Source organism: Elephas maximus, chromosome 13 (genome assembly GCF_024166365.1).
Source record: "Elephas maximus indicus isolate mEleMax1 chromosome 13, mEleMax1 primary haplotype, whole genome shotgun sequence".
Taxonomy (NCBI): Eukaryota; Metazoa; Chordata; class Mammalia; order Proboscidea; family Elephantidae; genus Elephas; species Elephas maximus.
The window spans coordinates 96,930,005-96,949,291 of NC_064831.1; positions in this window are offsets into that span (position 1 = coordinate 96,930,005).

Consider the following 19,287-nt stretch of genomic DNA (forward strand, 5'->3'; position numbering starts at 1 on the left):
ATCAATTCTTCTTCCATCTTCCTTATTTATCATCTGGCTTTCATGTGCATATGAGTTGCTTGAATATACCATAGCTTGGGTCAGGCACACCTTAGTCCTCAAAGTGACATTTTCCTTTTTAACACTTTAAAGAGGTCTTTTGCAACATATCTGCCTAATGTAATATGTCATTTAATTTCTGGACTGCTGCTTCTATGGGCATTGATTGTGGATCCAAGTAAAATGCATTCCTTCACAGCTTCAATCTTTTCTCCGTTTATCATGATGTTGCTTATTGGTCCAGTTGTGGGGATTTTTGTTTTATGTTGAGGTGTAATCTATATAGAAGGCTATAGTCTTCGATCTTCATCAGTAAGTGCATCAAGTCCTCTTCACTTCCAGGACACTTAATTGAAGCTGGACTATATGAAGAAGAAGGCTGCATCAGGACTGGAGGAAGACTCATTAACAAGAATAGACTGGTACTCATAAAATAGTTAGAAATAAGCAATTATAGCATCTATGAACTGAGTGCTGTACTAGGTACTGTTCTAAGTGCTCTAGGCATTGTGAGCATTGGATCCTTTTAACCACCCTCTGAGGTGGGAGCTGCTATTGTCTTAATCTTGAAAAGGACCCTGTGGCCAAGAGAAGTGAAATAGCCTCTCAGGTTCACAGAGCTCCTAAGAAATATGTGGGGATGTGAGCTCAGGTGGTTTAGCTCCAGAACCTGGGACCGTGACCACCATGCTCACTGTTGCTGACCAGCCTGTGGCTCCCACCCCTCCAGGAGACCCTGGACATTATTGTGGTTTGTTGGAAGAGTAGCCACACTAGATAAATTGTGACAGAGAAGAGAGACAACATCAACAACTTCCCATCCCTCGTTATTCATTATTACTGGCTGGTACCTGGAGTAACTGGAGGAACTTACTGAGGCTCAATCTCCTTGTTGAACAGTGGTCAAAGAGTATCTGCCTCCAGGGCTGTTGAGTGGTTGGGCTGAGATGATGAGGGTAAGACAGTGCAGACCTGGACAGTAACCCGAACAAGGAGAGAGACATGTTTTGTAGTATATAAGGAAGGCTAGAAACTAGCATATTGGTCATGGTAATATGCAGAACTCAGAGTTTTTGGACACTTACTATCTACCCAGGTCTGCACTGTCTCACCCTCACCATATCAAGCTGACCACTCAACAGCCTGGAGGCAGATACTCTTTGACCACTGTTTGACGGGGAGATTGAGCCTCAGGTAAGTTCCTCCAGTTACTCCAGGTACTATCCAGTAACAATAACTAGCTGGTGTCCTTGTCTTGCAATAGAAAACAAAGCAACACTCCCTAAAGACAGACAAATGATTGAATATATAAAATTGTTTAGAATCACATCTCCCTCTTAACTGTATGCTCAGGGACAAAAGTAGGATTGGGCATGGAGGCTGGTAGACGTTGGCAATAAAAGATTTTAGCTTTGTGTTCTATATACTTCTGTTTTCTTTTTTTTTCTCCATAAAATGCATTCATGTGTAGACGTTGGCAATAAAAGATTTTAGCTTTGTGTTCTATATACTTCTGTTTTCTTTTTTTTTCTCCATAAAATGCGTTCATGTGTTGTGTAAGTTCTTTAGAAAAGAAAAGGGAAGGTAGTATGTATACATAAGAGCACTGTTATAAAGGACTAAGTTAAATTGTATAATAGCTGCAATGTCTGGCACATCAGAAGTGCTCAAAAATGAACATGGTTTTGTGAATTTAGAATGCCATCTACGAGTAGACTGAAGGTGATGATGGAAATCGTCTTGCATTTCCATGAGCTGTGTACCCCTTTGCGAATCATCTTCAAAGAAGATCTTGTGGAAATGGAGACTTCAAATGAAGGCATTCAAGACTGCATCCAGTCAAGAATATCTCACTATGTGAAGAACGGACCTAGGCCTGGCCCACCTGTGGTAGCTGCCCTCATAATGATAATAGCCAAGTACATCGGTATGGGCCGAGCATACATTAGTTCATTAATCCACTTCTGTGCAGGGACCCAATGTGCAGTTCCTCCTCTCAGGTCCCCTGTTCAGCCCGTCTTCTCAGCCCCGGGGACCCCTGTGCTCCACTTGGGATCCCCCCGCCTGTACTGCAGCCTGGAAGGTGATCCAATTGTAGGGCTCACCTCTTTCATCTGCTTGTTCTCAGGGATCACACTATTGCAATGCTTGTGGCTCAAAATCTGAAACCATGGTTTAGTAGATTTTATTCAGTGTTCAGTTGTTAGTCAAAGGCAGAAATGAATCCACGTGTTTTGTCAGCCTTCCAGGTATTTCAGTCCATGAGAGAAGGTGCTCGGCACAGCCTGGGCCCACAACAAAGTCTACTCATAAGACAGAGCAGACCTCTAAAGCTCCCGCAGGAAGAATGAACAAGTGAGCCAAATGCTCTAAGTTCTGGCGAGACATCTGCCGTGGCAGTGGCAGATGGGGGAAATAGCTAGAGTACCTTAGCTCAGCATCTGCTCCGCGCCAGGCCCTTTTCTCTTTGTGCTCTCAACACCACATCACTCAGTTTGTGGCATGACCTCCTTCACTGCAGCTGTGGGGAAGCTAAGGCCCGCAGGCTGAAGAAGTCTTTATACCCGCTCCCAGGCTGTGGCTCCTTCCACAAGATGGCACCTATGCGCGATGGGAGTGCGCCTGGTGCAGCTGGCGCCCTTTGCTCCCGAAGGTCTGCTGGAGCTGGTGTCTCCAGACAACTCCTGAGAGTTGGAAGTATGCAACACGCCCCCTGCAGCAAGGCTTTTGAGGCGATTGCCTCTAATATTTGAGGAGTTCTGGAAACTCAGAGCTCCTCACTTGGGGGGCGTGGTGATCACTGGCAGGGCCGAGATCATGCGCCGGATTAATCCCTTCTGGTCTGACAGAGGGGTGTGTGGCTGGGAGCATCGTTCTCCACTCAGGGGGACTTGGGACAGCCCTTGTAGATAGTCATATCTCCTACCAAGATAGACTGGTCTGGGTCTTGGAGGGGGTGGGGGGGGCAGTCCCTTAAGGCAGGCTAGTTGTTAGGGCTCCATGAGAAGTCTTCTGAATGCCAGGTCCTGCCACAGGGCTTTCACTGGCCAAGGAGTCTTGTTTTCCTGCTTTGCTTTCCGTTAAATACCACTCGGATTACCCGAAGAAGGACTCCCAGAGACTCACCACGACCTCCCGTGGCACCACAGAGAGCTCAGGAGTGGCGCAGAGACAGGCCTGTGACACCAGCGACGGCCTAGCGCCCAGCACAGTGAGTCTGGGGCAGCCCTGCGCAGAAACACTGCTGCTTTGCAAAGAGGCCTCCGCTGGTGGAGCTGCTGAAGACGGAATCGTTTTGACAGTCGCATTCACATAATAAACATTTGCCTGGCACTGGTTCTACTGCACAAGGGCGCTCGGTGAAGGTGGGGGCGAGCGGGCAGAGGCCCATTGCGCTCAGCCCTGATAGAGCGGTGCCAGCCCCAGGGACCGGAGCTCTGGTGCCCCCTAGCTGAGCCATGAGCCCCCGGGCGGCACCCGCCAGAGGGCGCTGCTGCCTAGTGTGTGTCTTGCCGAGGCCCTGCTGAACCGCTTCTGTGAGCACTTTACTGAAGGGCTGGGGTCACAGAGGTGGATAAGAAAGGCCCTTGTGCCCCTTAATGCAGACTCTCAGACATCAAGCTTGATACAGCCAGAGATTCCATCATTTCCCTCATCTCAGGGACCCATCACAAGTTGCCATGTGTTCCTTCCAGAAGTGATCTGTCTTCTCCCTCACTAACACCATATTGGGGGTTACTGTTTTTCTGCTCAAAAGGCTATCGCACCCAAGGGCATTTATTTAAAGAGAAACTCTTCTTTTTTATGTTTAAGACTCCTGGGAGGCTGCTGTAACCCTGGTTTCCTTTTTAAGTTTGACACCATCTATCAAAGGCGGGAAAAGTCCCCTCTGAGAGCCCTGGAGTCCGGAAAACACTGGACTCCAAGGACTTCCGAAAGAGCAAGGTCACTTTGCCCTGAAGGGCAAGCATTACCTGCATCAGTCTGTTATTAAGTTTTTTTATCAGCAAAAGAAAGGAACTACATAAAAATCATTCAGTGCTGCTTTAAAAAGAGCCACACGTGCCTGATTCTGGAGCTGCGATGTTCCTTCAGAGCTAAATCTATGGGGTTTCAGAGAAGAAACCCAGTGGGGGGGGGAGGGTGTGAGGGAGGGAGGGTCAGAGTCCCTTAGACGGTTACTTTGTGGCGCCACCTCGTGGCTAAAGGTTAGAAGTGCTGCTCATAAAGCCCAGGGGAGGCAGAGTTCAGAGAGGATGGGGGATTACAGCATGGTGGAGGGTGGAGGGAGGTCACCCTGAGAGAAGCAGGGAAGTTTGTTCCCTGCTTTCTGGACTTTAAGACCAGAGAAGAGCGCAAGTGCCCAATGCCAACAAACCTCTGATCTTTCCCCTGATCTAGCCCGCTTACAGCATTTTATCAGATGGTCCCAGACATCAGTATAACCCTGTGGAAATGGTTAGTAATATCTAGCTGAGATGTGCCTTTGCCCTGAGTGACTGAGGTGACTCTGCCAAAGATACCCTGGCAGAAAATAAGAACTGAGGTGTACACGTGAACATACAGCAGCATGATTTGTTCTAGTAAAAGACTCAGAATAACTGATGTCCATCAGTAGGGACTGTGAAGTAAGCTATCACACATGCACACACAGGATTATAGGTGGAATGGCTGTAATGTTACAGCAGTAACGAATGATCCTGAAACCCTGGTGGCTCCCAGACACAAATCTCCCCTCCTCAAGTTTCATACCTTTAATCATATCTTCAAAGACTGTTGGCCAGCTAGGGTGACAGAGTCACAGGTCAGGGAACTTGGGTGTGGGCACATTTTAAGGACCAATACTCTGCCTATTGCACTGCCCATTTTGTTAAGAGCTTCCATTTTTTTAATTTTTATTTTTATTGTGCTGTAAGTGCAAGTTTACAATTCAAGTTAGTTTCTCATATAAAAACTTATACACACATTGTTATGCGACCCTAGTTGTTCTCCACACAATGTGACACCATACTCTCCCTCTCCACCCTGTATTTCCTGTGTCCATTCGATCAGGTCTTGTCCTCCTCTGCTTTCTCATTTTGCCTGCAGACAGGAGCTGCCCATGTAGTCTCATGTGTCTACTTGAGCTAAGAAGCACACTTCTCACCAGCATCATTTTATGCTCTATAGTCCAGTCTAATCTTTGTTTGAAGAGTTGGCTTTGGGAATGGTTTTAGTTTTGGGCTAACAGACAGTCAGGGGCTATGACCTCTGGGGTCCCTCTAGTCTCAGTCAGATCATTAAGTCTGGTCTTACTACTAGAATATGAGGTCTGCATCCCACTTTTTTCCAGCTCCGTTAGGGACTCTCTGTTGTGTTCCCTGTCAGCGAAGTCATTGATGGTAGCCAGGCACCATCTAATTCTTCAGGTCTCAGGCTGTTGGAGTCTCTAGACCCCAGGCACCACTCGCCAAAGTGGGATGCAGAACGTTTTCTTAATGCACTTTGTTATGCCAGTTGACCTAGATGTCCCCTGAAACCATGGTCCCCAGACTCTCACCCCTGCTACTCTGTCCCTCGAAGTCTTTGGATGTATTCAGGAAACTTCGTAGCTTTTGGATTAGTCCAATTGTGCTGGCTTCCCCTGTATTGTGTGTTGTCCTCCCCTTTACCTAAAATAATTCTTGTCTACTATCTAATTAGTGAATACCCCTCTCCCTCCCTGCCCATCCCCGTAACCATCAAAGAATGTTTTTTTTTTAAACATGGTTATATATCTTGATGATCTAAAATTATTTTATATCTTTAAGACTCTTATAAAACCCTTGAAATCCACTTTTTTATTCCTAATTTTTCATTTTTCTGTGTGTGTGTACCAGCATGCAAACTCGGCATTGTGTACCTGATGGTATGCCAGGTTCTGGACCTGGCACATGTGCCTGCCACTGCGAGCCTGGTGATGTGTGTCCAGCTGTGAGTGCCTGGTCTTGTTTTCCAGATGTTTCCACAGTGTGTGCCTCGTGTGTGTGCCCACCCTTCTGTGCCTGCTGTTGTGTTCCCAGTGTGTGCCTGTTGTTTTGTGCTGATTGTGTGCACCTGGTATGTGTGCCTGGCGTGTGTATTTGGCTTTGTATGCATGTTGTATTCTGGAACATGTGGCCAGGCTGGTGTACCTGACAGTGTGTGTGTCCAGCTGTGTGTGCCTGACAGTGTGCCCAGAGTGTTTGCTTTGTATTGTGTGCTTGATGCAATCTTCCTGGTGGTGCGTGCACTGAGTCTTGTGTGTGGTGGTGTTTGCCTGGCATGTTGCCTGGCTTTGTGTTTCTAGCGCTTTGTGCTTTGCGTGCTCAGTGTTGTGTTCCTGGCATTGTGCTGCCAGTGTTGTGTGGCCTGCCTTGTGTGCCCTGTGGCTCTCCTATCCAATAGCTTCCCCTGTGGCTGGAGCTGCTGCTCCAGGGGAGGAAGCTGCATGGGGGAGGGGTGCCTTTGCTGCTGCTCAGTGCAGTGCTCTTCGGTCCCACTTTGTCCCTGCTCACCCTAGGGATCAGTGCTCCCCTCCTGCTTCCCACCAGTGAGTTCACATCCCCGTGAGCACACTTGCCTGGCTTGTGGCCACCATGGTGCCCCACTCATTTCTTTAGGGAGTCCCACTACTTAGGGAGTGCCGTACCATGGCAGAAGCCTTCGTGGGAAATCAGCTCCCGAGGCTGCAGGGTTCCTTTGTGGTGATGGTAGCAGGCCTCATCAGCGCCCACCATCTAAGCCGGAACGTGGAGAAGGCTCTGTTCCCCAATTTTATGTTGTCCCCACAGCAATACAACTTGTTCCCCACATCTCACAAGTTTCCCTTACAAGTGCCCCTCCTTTCTGCCTTCAACCCCTTTCCCATGGGCACAGACCCAGTTCCCAGGACCCCTTGGGGAAGGGACATCTGCTTCTCTTCAGGCCTCCCTGTCAGCTCATCCCAGGACCCTGGCGCATTTCCTTCCTCATGGGTGCTTCTCACGTACAGCTTCAGGCTCACAAGGTTGGCTAGTGGCCCTGCCCTGGGTCCAGTTTTGCAGGCCCTGCCACACCTTGTCTTGTCCTGTCCATGACAACTTTGAAACCTGGCAAGAAGACAAGGCAAATACTGAGGCAAACACTGTGAGCATATACCTCCTAACAGGCCCTGGCTTCAGCACCCCCTCCTGCCCTGAGCACAGCTGGCTCATGATTCAGCCACCAGGTGGCAGCGCTGCTCTCTGCTGAGAAGGCTCAGGGCCTCTGTCACCTTTAATTGCTGGACAAGTGACCATTAACCAAGAGCTCTTCTGGTCCCTTCTGTAAGGAGATGAGGGTGTAGATACATAAATAAGTAGATAACCCTGGTCTCCATACAGATGGAAAGGGTGGTTTTGGTAAAAGTAGGGGCATTTTAAAAAATGTAAATAATAGAAAACTACAAACCCAAAGGTATAAAAAACACTCAGAGCACCCTTAGGTGTTTTCATGTGCTTTTAGATTGTCAGAGAGGAAACCATTTAATGTGGGTTATCTGGTGCTTTCATTTTCAATATTTATAATCAGGGCTTTTTTTTGTGTCTCTGGGACATGGGGAAACCCTGGTGGCGCACTGGTTAAGAGCTACAGCTGCTAACCAAAATGCCGGCAGTTCAAATCCACTAGGTGCTCCTTGGAAACGCTATGCGGCAGTTCTACTCTGACCTATAGAGTCGATAGAGTCACTATGAGTTGGAATCAACTCAATGGGCAATGGGTTTTCTAGGACATGGCGGGGGGTCTCTCTTATCTCTGGCCTCTTTTATTCCTTTTACAATGAGTGGTGGGTGGGGGACTCACCCCCTGCTTCTTTATGAAAGGAGGCCAGCTGAAGACACTATGGCTTCCATTTCCCAGGATGGTCCAGGCTTGACTGAAGCCCTATTTGGGTGCTGCTTTCTGGGAACATAGACCCAGCGAGCCTCTCCACATCTTTTCTGGGCAGTCTTGTGTCCTTTCCTACTTGTGGTGCTGTGTCCTCTGCCGTCTGCTTCCTGCCTTTCAAAGATTCCTCGAGTATTTGACATGCTGAGGTCGTTCTTTTCTCCAGCACTTTTATAAAAGCATATTCTACTAACTAATAAGGAGGACAACCAGGCAATGTTTTGTTTTGTTGTACATAAGGCCTCCATGAGTCAAAGCTGACTTAAGGGTAACTAACAGTAATAACCAAGAGGTCGGCAGTTCAAATCTGCCAGGCGCTCCTTGGAAACTCTATGGGGCAGTTCAACTTTGTCCTATAGGGTAGCTATGAGTCGGAATCGACTCGATGGCAGTGGGTTTTTTGTGGAACAATAACCAGAGCCTGAAGCAAGTCAGGGACCTGTGCCCAGTCCACCCTGTCCCTGCACCCATTAGTCCTACCTTAGGGGCTGTCTCCTCTTTGAAGCTCACATTCCCCAAGGAGAACCCACCTTGATTCACCAGTGACCCGAGTCCACCCCCCACCCCCTGCTTTAAGATTGGTTATAAAATATGCTCTCCCGGGGCAAAGTGAATGCTCACTGTTGTGTGGCACTGGCAGAAGACATGTTGTAAGCCGAAGCCACTAGGCACTTCCGTTTTCTGCCTGCTTTGGTTTTGTTAAACCCCCGAGCCTACTTGGAGTTACTGCAGCTAGGCAGGCACTGGGTCAGACTCACTGTGACCTCATTCATGAATTCCCATATCTCTTAACCTCTGTTAAGAGCTTGGCTGCTTACCAAAAGTCAGCAGTTCAAATCCACCAGCCACTCCTTGGAAACTGTATGGGGCAGTTCTACTCTGTCCTGAAAAGTCACTATGAGTCAGAATCTACTGGACAGCAATGGGTTGGTTTTTTTTGGTTGAGGGGGTGAGTGGGCAGCTGTGAGTGGGCAGTGGCCGCTGCAGCTCTGCCTGCTGTGACCTGCACTGCCTGTCTGCATGCCTGAGACCAGGGCAGTGCCTTCATGGAGGTCACCAGCATAACCTAGTCACTCTTCCAAAACTCTGCAAAGGTAGTTGAATTTCCCTACTACGGCTGACGCATAATTGAGCAAGCTGTCAGGAGTGAGAATGAGATGAATAACAATTTGAAAGTTTTTAATGCCTGCTGTGTGCCAGGCAGCGCGGTGACTGGGTATACAATGAGGAATTACGACAGGTGTCTAATGCCTGGGTGTCATGATTTGGAGGGGGGAGGCCAACCTGCACACCTGCCAATGACAGGGGTGCGGGGCAGAGGATGCAGTGGGTGGGAACGCACAGGGGTATGCTCCTCTGGGCAAGTTCACAGAATGGATAAGCTTGGTCAGAATCTTGAAGGGGTCTAGGGATTTACCAGATGGAAAAGGAAGGTTTTACTTTCCAGGCAAAAGGAGAGGCATGTACCAAGGTACAGAGTGGGCCACTGCCCAGCGTGTGCAGCATCTGAGGTTTCACAGAACACTGGAGCATTCCTGGAGAGCCAGAACCTGAAGGCTGCGATCAGAGGTGGGAGTCATGGGAGGCCTGTGAGCACACGGAGAACATGATTAGCTTTGTGTTTTAGAGATTCCAGTCTGCCGGTGGTGTGGGGGAGGGGTGGTGTTGTCGGTGCAGTCAAGTCAGTTTTGGCTCATAGCGACCCTGTGTGACAGAGTCAATCTGCTCCATAAGGTTTTCTATGCTGTAGTCTTTATAGGAGCAGATTGCCAGGTTTTTCTCCTGCAAAGCTGTTGGGCGGGCTCAACTGCCAACCTCTCAGTTAGCAGCTAAGCACTTAACCATTGCACCACCAAGCCCTCGGGGAAAGGTATTTAAAAAAAAAAAAAAACTCGTTGCCATCAAGTCATCAAGTCGATTCCAACTCATAGCAACTCTATAGGACACAGTAGAACTGCCCCATAGGATTTCCAAGGAACAATTGGATTTGAACTGCTGACCTTTTGGTTAGCAGCTGTAGCTCTTACCCACCACGCCAATAGGATAGAGGAGTGTAGAAATCGAGGAGAAGGAGCCCATTGCTGGAAGGGAGATGATGCAGGCATGAAGCAAAGATGGACAGATGGAGCTGTAAGGAAGTCGTGTCAAGGAGACCTGCTCCTGATTGATCAGGGAAAGAGAGGTAGGTGAAGAGGCATGACTCCTGGTGTACAGGGGGAGGGGACAGTGCAGAGCTCAGACCAGGCTGGGCTCTTCCGACCCTTCATCTGTTTTTTTGGCCATGAATAAGGGTCAAAAGGACTTCTCCAAGTTAAATAAAGAAATAATAAGCTTTTAACAGCTTGTCCTAAACTCTACCCCTGACATTAGAATAATGTATTTCAGGCTAAGGCTGATAATCCCATTAACATGGAAATGTTGTGGTATGGGAGGAGTGCAACTGCACACCATGTATACAATTTTGTAGCATGACATTAATGACATTTACTTAGCACATGGCCAGGCCACGTCACATGGATGGATGAAGCCATGAGAGGTGGCAAAAAGCCAAACCCATTGCCTTCAAGTCAATTCTGACTCATAGTGACCCTACAGGACAGAGTAGAACTTCTCCATAGGGTTTCAAGGTTGTAAATCTTTATAGAAGCAGACTGCCACATCTTCCCTCGGGGCAGCTGGTGGGTTTGAACTGCTGACCCTTCGGTCAGAAGTTGAGTGCTTTAACCCTGTACCGCCAGGTCTCCTGGAACACAAACCAGAGAGGGAAATAAATTGGGAAGCTTGCATGTGCGCTGGTGTAGTGGGTCCGTCCCAGCTGCTGTGTGGGTTATGTCTGAGTGGACAGAGATGTCCAGTGTTCAGCTTTGCCTTGGGGTATTTTGGAGTGATAGGGAGGCCCTGGGTCTCTTCAGGGCTGCAAGTCCGAGGATTTCACTATAGCCTCTGCCTTCCTATTCTTGGTGAGAGATGCTTGCCTCAGAGAAATATGGGGTGCCCAGGGACACTCTGACCATGGTTCATAATTAGGAATGAAGTGCCGACAAAACCCTGACTACAAACCTGTGTGGAGGATCTTGGCTGGCTCTGTCTTTGAGCGATCAGCAGAACAGCCTCGGGAAAGCCGTTAGGAAATTACAGGCTGAGGCTTAGCTGAGAAAGGGCAGGGAATTGAATCGAGTCGAGAGTCAATCTAGGGGCACAGTGAGGCATTTTTCTAAGGGTCGTCTCAGAGATGTCTTTGGAGGGTGGCAAATCCGTGTGTCAGAGATGAAGTTGGCCCCTAAGGACTGCTTAAAGGAGTGTCTCAGGAAGTGACACTTGGAGAAATGTGTCCTTCCTGGAGACCTTCCCTCCCCTCTGTATGCCTGTGACTTGCTCAGAAACTTGTATGCATCCAACCAATTTACTGTGGGCAGAGAAGTTTGCAAGAGTTCACTGAGTAGATTGCAGACCCAGGTGTGCGAAGCAGTCATAACCACCACCATGAAGGGGCTCATGGTGCGTGCCCTGGCCCAGTGCCCCAGGATGGGAGAACAGGCTAGGCAGGGTGGTGCCCTTCTGGATACTAGGCTCCCAGAGCCCATGAGGCCCACTGGGAGCCACATGTCCTACCTGCCCTGTCCAGGGACTATCCTCACGCCTGTCAACAGAGGAGTTCTGACATGACAGTACCTAGAAATTAGGTAAGCAGGGAATTACAAAAAAATGAGAAAGATGACCTTGAGGCTGAGTTTCTCAGGCCCTTTGGAGTGGGGCTGATAGCAAAGGCTCCCTTTCCAATGACCTGAGCACGTCTGTCTCTTTGCCTTTTCTGTAGCCCGTTCTTCAGTGCTCACAGTTTCCCTTTTACTATTCACATTTCTCCCTATGTGAGTCTAGGAGCCATCTGTTCTCCTCCCACTGGTGTTAGTTTCATTGTAGCATTTCCAGCAGTTCTAAAGCAGTGCCTTTGGTGACCTGCACCCGTGAATTCCACACTCATATTTGTTCTTCTGGTTGAGCCTTCCTGACAAAGGCGCAAGAATGGCCTGAGAAAGTCCCAGGAAGTCCTGCAGCCCCTGTAAATCATCCTAGAAAACAGTCCTCTCCTGGGGGCAGGTGTCTAAAAGAAGAGTGGTTTAGGACACCAAGCCAAGAGTGGTGCCAAACCCAATAGCTAAGGAACTCTGCAAAGCAGTGTTGTTGGGAGAAGGCTGGGTGTGTGACTACGACAGTGTGTGCACGCATGTGAGTGCTACTGAAGATAGTATCAGAAGACATTAGAATAAAAGGGTTATGGAGAATTAGAGGGGTCCTCAAGCTCACACCCCTGACTTCACAGAAAAGGCCAGAGGGACCAGAAGTCTATTTGGGGTGCGTGATGTCACGTGCTAACAAAGGAGTCAGAGCTCGTGCTCCAGCCTGCTGAATTCACTGCACAAATTGCCCATGAGAGCCTTGGTGACGCAAATTCTGATAAGTCCTCCACAGCTTTGCTGAGATGGCATTTTCTGTCTCCCTCTCTATCTAGACAAATACTATATGGGCTGCTGAGCAGTTCAGTTGAAGCTATACCAACATGCACATTCTTTCCAGCCCGCTGATGGGTCTTGAGCCAATTCCAATTTTGTTAAGGAAGTTGAAGATAACTTTATTTGGATTGAGTCCTTTTCAGAAATAAAGGACATTTAAGTAGAATATGGTTTGATGTTCTTGGCCATTTTCTGTCTGCTGGCGGAGGGATTGGAGGTAGTGAACATCAGAGTCATTTCTTAGGGTGGAAAATGGCTTGTTTCTTACCTATATGAAGTCTCGTGGCTTTTGTAACATGATTAAGCAAGGTGTAAATGAAGCATTGGCACATATTCAGCTCAATACCATGCCTTCGTGAATCTATGATAAACCAGAAACTGAGCTCTGTTCTTGGGATATAAAACTGAGGAATGCATGGATATCAAGACACTAGCAGTCTCTCAGCATCACTACAATAAAAGATTCATCTGGCATTGTGAGAACACAAAAGAGAGAGCAATCAACACTTTTAGAAGGTGAATAAATTTGAGGAAATCTCTGGAGGAAGCAGCTTTTGACCACAGCTTAAGACAAACCAGGTAGGCCCTGGGGTAGAAGGAACAGTTGTTAGTTACTGTCGAGTCAGCTCTGACTCATGCTGCCAGAAGGAAGTGTTGCCCAGTCTTATGCCATCTTCACAATTGTTGGTGTGCTTGAGTTCATTGTGGCAGCTACTGTGTGTTTTAAGTGCCTTCTGGCTTAGAGGGCTCATCTTCCAGCACTATGTCGAACAATAGTCTGTTATGATTTTTGGAAGTAGATGGCCAGACCTTTTTTCTTAGTCTTTCTTAGTCTGGAAGCTCTGCTGAAACCTGTCCACCATGGGTGACCCTGCTGGTATTTGAAATTCCAGTGGGATAGCAACAGGCAATCACCACAGTACGTTGAACCTACAGACAGGTGGTGGAAGGAGCAGAGGAGTGTGGATTCTATGGCTTGTATGGGAAGCCAGAGGCCTGGTGACTGTGGCTGCAAGGTAGGTGGCCTGGTGGAAGTGGCTGGACGTGAAGGAGAACAGGCAGGCGGGCCTCAAGGATTATGGTCCTTTGATGATAGTTTCAAGGTAAAAAGGGAAAGAATGTGGTTAGTGCTTTAGAACTCTAACTCTGGCATCAGTGGGAGGAAGGAGGATGGGCTTTGTGGAGATGACATTGGACCGAGCCCAAGCCAGGGCATGAGGGACGGGCATGATGGAACCTCCTGGTGCTGGGAGGAAGGGAGAAGAGGAGAAATTGGGAATGAGTCTGAAGTCCCCAGCCTGAAGACTGGGGGTAGGGCAGTATCTTTCCATGAGATAGGGCATCTGTGGAGACAGCAGGTTGAGGAGAAAAAGGATGTGTTCACTTTTTAAAACTTTTTATTTTGGAATAATTAGACTTACAGAACAAGTTGCAGAAATAGTACAGAGAATGCCCACAAATGCTTCACTTGCTTCCCCTAATTGTTAACATCTTATATAACCATAGTACGCAACAGTCTAAACCGGGAAATTATCGTTCATAAAATACTAAGAACTAGATTTTATCAGCTAATGTGTCCTAGTTTTAGTTCTCTGAGTGTGAGTTGCTAGCCAAACTTTGGTCCTCAGAGCTATAACAATTTAATGATTTGGATTTATTGCCAAATTGCTTCCCCAAAATGTTGAACTGATTCAAATCAGCCCTGTAGGAAGATTCCCACCACACTGAGTTCCCAGAGCTGTGGTCATCTGTTACTTTCCTGCATTTATGTGTGTGGGTCATTGATTACTGGTGAGCATGGAGTCTATTTTACATTCCAAAGTTTTCTATTCATTACCTATTTGTCTAGTTGAAGTCCACATTTTTCTGATAATTTGTATATATTTGCCCTATAAAGTATCTGTTGTACAAATGTGGAGAGAACAAGAAGTGATGTGGAAGGGACAAAAAACTCCACCTGGACCCTTCTCCTGTATTACCACTATGGGACAAAAACCATAATATGTGGGGAGAATGGTGACACAAACTGCTTTTTCTGGACAATTAGTAAAATAACCTACTCCTGGGGGTGGGGCAAGATTATTTGTTGAGCCCAAAGCTGAAATGTGGAAGGGGAAGCAGGAGCAAGAGGGCCACACACCTGAGACCCAAGGTCACAGAGCATGCCTGTGACTGAGGCTTAATCACAGAGGCAGAGACCTGACCACCACCACTTTTCCACTGCCGGGAAAACAAAGTGTGAATAACATGTAATATCAAAATATGAAAGGAGAGAAACAGGACAAAAATAGAAGTATGCAAAAAGACGCTATCTGAGTTAAAGTTCAAAGGGAAGATCTTAAAAATCAGAATTAGACATTGGTCTGCAAAACAAACCTCCACACTAAAATGAGGAAACTCTACTGATATTCCAAGACTGTGGTTCACTGAGAGTAACCATAGCAACAGCAAACCCCAAATCCAGCTGAAATCCTAAGTAGATTAACTCAAACCCCTTAAACTAAACATATATCAGAAGAAAGGTTGCACATAGAAGTTTTCCAGGCATAAAAACTATCTATGTCAGCCTCTGTTGTCCTACACAAGATGCTCAACTTTTAACAAAAAATTTTGAGGCAAAATGTTTCTGCAAAGACAAATAAATCATCAGACAGATTCAGATATGACACAGATATTAGAACTATCTGATAGGCGATTTATTATAACTCGGATTAATATGTTAAAGGTGGATAATAGGTGAGATCAGATGAGTAATTTTAGCAGAGATATGAAGACAAAAAAAAAGAACCAAATGGAAAAGAAAAAATGAAGAACACAATAATAGGGATAAAGAATACCTTCAATGGGTTATCAGTAGTCTTGACACAACTGAGGAAGGAATCAATGGATTTGTAAATAAGGAAATAGAAATTTATTGAAACAGATTGAGAAAGAGAGAGAGAGAGAGGCAAACTAAAGAGAATGTCCAAGAGCTATGGAGTAATATTAGATGTTCTAATATATGCATTGTTGGAATGTCAGAAGAACAGAGAGAAAATGGAGCAAAGGATCTACTTAAAGAAATAATGGCCAAAAATTTTTCAAAATTAGTTACAGACATCAAAGATACAGGAAGCTCAGAGAACTTCTGGGGGATCAATACCAATACATACACACACACACACCACACACACACACACACACACACGTTTATATCATATTCAAACTGCTTAAAACAAAAGACAGAGAAAATTTTGAAGGCAGGCAGAGAAAAAGAAACATTATAAGGAACAAAGTTGAGAATTAAAGCAGATTTCTCATTAGAAACTATGCAAACTAGAAGACAAGAGAGTCACAGCTTTTTTTTTTTTCTTTAATTTAAGGTAGTTTTTAAAATTTAACTTTATTTTTAAAATAATATTTTATTGTGTTTTGGGGGAGGAGCCAAGATGGCGGAATAGACAGACGCTTCTCTTGAGCCCTCTTTACAACAAAGACCCCCAAAAACAAGTGAAACCAGTACATTTGTGACAAGCTGGGGGCCCTGAGCATCAAAGGCAAGCTTAGACAATGAACTGAGGGGCAGGAGCAGGAAGAGACCATTCAGAAGTGGAGAGGAGTTACCGGACCTGAACCACGGGGAGCCCTCAGGCACCGTTCTTGGAGCGGTGGCTGTGGCAGCAGCGGGCTGGTCCTAGCGTTCTGCCGCAGTTCCTCATGGAGAAGCAGCCAGCCACACAGCCCACTCACACCTCTGGAACCTGAGGAGAAGGGCGCTCTCAGCAAAAGCTAAGTACTTGCGTATATTTCACTGCACCCTCCCACCCCCAAGCTGGCTTCAGTGGCTGAGTCCCTGGGCCTGAGATAGACCCTGGTGAGCACCTAGAGCCGTCCTCCTGGCCTTGGGGAAGGAAAAAATTTCCAAGTGGGGGGAAAAGCTAATTGGCTAGCTCCATTAACTGGGGGAACTCAGGACTGAAGCAGGTCCTGTCCAGGCATAAGCCATCTATGGACCTTGAGCACCTTTCCCTTCTGCATGGACCTGTGTGGTCCTATTTCGGGAGAATAGGCTCTTGTTAGCAAACTCCAACCATTTCAGCTGTGCGGTGGAGAGGTGGGTGTTTGACATTTGATATTGCTTTGTCTATTAAACAAGGTCCTCACCTTCCCACAACAGGGACCTAAGGACTGGTGGCTCCATTTGAGTCACCCAGCCACCCGCAAGAGGGGTCCAGGGATAACTGGTACCTCCCAGTCCTTACAACAAAAACTTTGGGTGCCCATGGTCCCTCTACAGAGCCCACCCACCAGCACGCTTTAGGAAACACTTGGGGGTCGGTTCTCAGCCCCCTGCCTTGTTCAGAGCGTGACCCCCTGCTGCAATCAGATACTGGTATATATGCCAATCACCCCTGCCCATCTAAGACTGTAGGACAGAGCCTGTGCCACACACTTGATGATCAGCTACCTGGAAACCTGAGCTGAATTCATACAAGAAAACTGAATGGACTCCTAGACTGGATATACCTGATAACAGCTCTAGCCAGCTGGGGACAGGACACCAGAGCTCCAAAGGTGAGAATAATCAAACTAGCTCACTCAAGCAACCCATAGGCGTATACCAAAACAAAACAAAACAAGCAGCTACAACAGTAAGCAAGCATAAACTAATACAATAACTTATAGATGGCTCGGAGACAACAGTCAATATCAAGTCACATAAAGAAACAGGCCATGAGCACCTCAATAGGCTCTTAAAACAAAGAATCCAGGGATCTTCTGGATGAAAGTGCATTCCTGAAATTACCAGATGCAGAATACCAAAGTTTAATATACAGAACCCTTCAAGACATCAGGAAGGAAATGAGGCAATACACAGAACAAGCCAAGGAACACACAGATAAAGCAACTGAGGAAGTTAGAAAGATTATTTGGGAACATAATGAACAGTTTAATAAGCTGGAAAAATCCATAGACAGCAATCGGTAATTCAGAAGATTAACAATAGAATTACAGAATTAGATAACTCAATAGAAAGTCAGAGGAGTAGAATTGAGCAAGTAGAAGCTAGAAGATAAATCACTTGGCACTGATATATTTGAAGAAAAATCAGATAAAAAATTTAAAAAAATGAAGAAACCTTAAGAATCATGTGGGACTCTATCAAGAGAAATAACCTACGAGTGATTGGAGTACCAGAACAGGGAGGGGTAACAGAAAATACAGAGAAAATTGTTGAGGATTTGTTGGCAGAAAACTTCCCTGATATTGTGAAAGATGAGAACGTATCTATCTAAGCTGCTCATCGAACTCCACATAAGGTTGATCTTAAAAGAAAGTCACCAAGACATATTATAATCAAACTTGCCAAAACCAAAGATAAAGAGACAATTGTAAGAGCAGGGAGGGAGAAAAGAAAAGTCACCTGCAAAGGAGAGCCAATAAGAATAAACTCGGACTACTCAGCAGAAACCATGCAGGCAAGAAGTCAATGGGATGACATACTTAAAAAAATGAAGGAATATTTTATTGTGTTTTCAATGAAGTTTTACATAGACTTTAGCTTCCTATTCAACAATTTCTACACAAATTATTCAGTGACGTTGTTTACACTCTTCACAATATGTGAACCATAACATTATTTCTGTTCTGGTTGTTCTGCTTCCATTAATATAGTTTCCCTGTCCCTTTACATTCTCATTTTTGTTTTAAAGTAATTTTTGACCATTTGATCTCATATAGGTGATTTTTTTAAAGGAGCACAGTACTTCAAAAAGTACTGGGGGATAGTCATTATTTTCTGAGTCAATTTGTTATTTGGCTACAAGGTGACCTTACGGGTTAGTTTCAGTGCAAGGTTTGAAGAGTAACTCAAGGCAATAGTCTCAGGGAGTCCTCCAGTCTCAACCAGTCCAGTAGGTCTTTTTATTTTTTAGGAATTTGAGGTTCTGTTCCACATTTTTCTCCCATTCTATCAGGATCTATTGTGGCCTTGATTAGAACAGTCAGTAGTGGTAGCTGGGCACCATCTAGCTCTTCTGCTCTCAGGGTAGATGAGGCCATAGTTTGTGTAGACTATACTGTAGACTAGTTTCTTCTTGGAGTCTTTGGTTTCCTTCTTTCTCTTTTGCTCTGGATGAGTAGAGACCAATAGTTGTATCTTTGATAACTGCTTGCAAGCTTTTAAGACCCCAGATACTACTCAGCAAACTATGATGTAGAACATAACCGTATGAACCATATTATGCCAATTGACTGAGAAGTCCCATGAGACCATGGTCCTAATTCTTAAATCCAGAAATTCAATCCCTCGAAGTGTTTGGTTATGTCTAAGAAATATTCACAACTGTGCCCCCCCTGCACTTTATTATGTACATGAATATGTGTGCACACAGTCACTAGATGAATACGTATGCGTACATCTATATCCAAAAACCAAACCTGTTGCTCTTGAGTTGATTCCAATTCATAACAATACTGTAGGACAGAGTAAAACTTCCCCACAGGGTTTCCAAAGTAGCAAATCTTTAGCAAAGCAGGTTGTTACATGTTTCTCCTGCAGAGCGGCTTGTAGGTTTGAACTATTGACCTTTTGGTTAGTAGCTGAGCACATAACCACTGTGCCACTGGGGCTCTCTATACACCTATATATACACACAAATATATATACCACACATATATGTTTTGCATGAGGCCCTGGTGGCACAGTGGTTAAGTGGTATGGCTGCTAACCAAAAGGTCAGCAGTTCAGATTCACCAGCTGCTTCTTGGAAACCCTATGGAGGCTTTCTACTCTTTCCTATAGGGTTGTTATGAGTTGGAATTGACACGACAGCAACAATTCTTTTTTTAA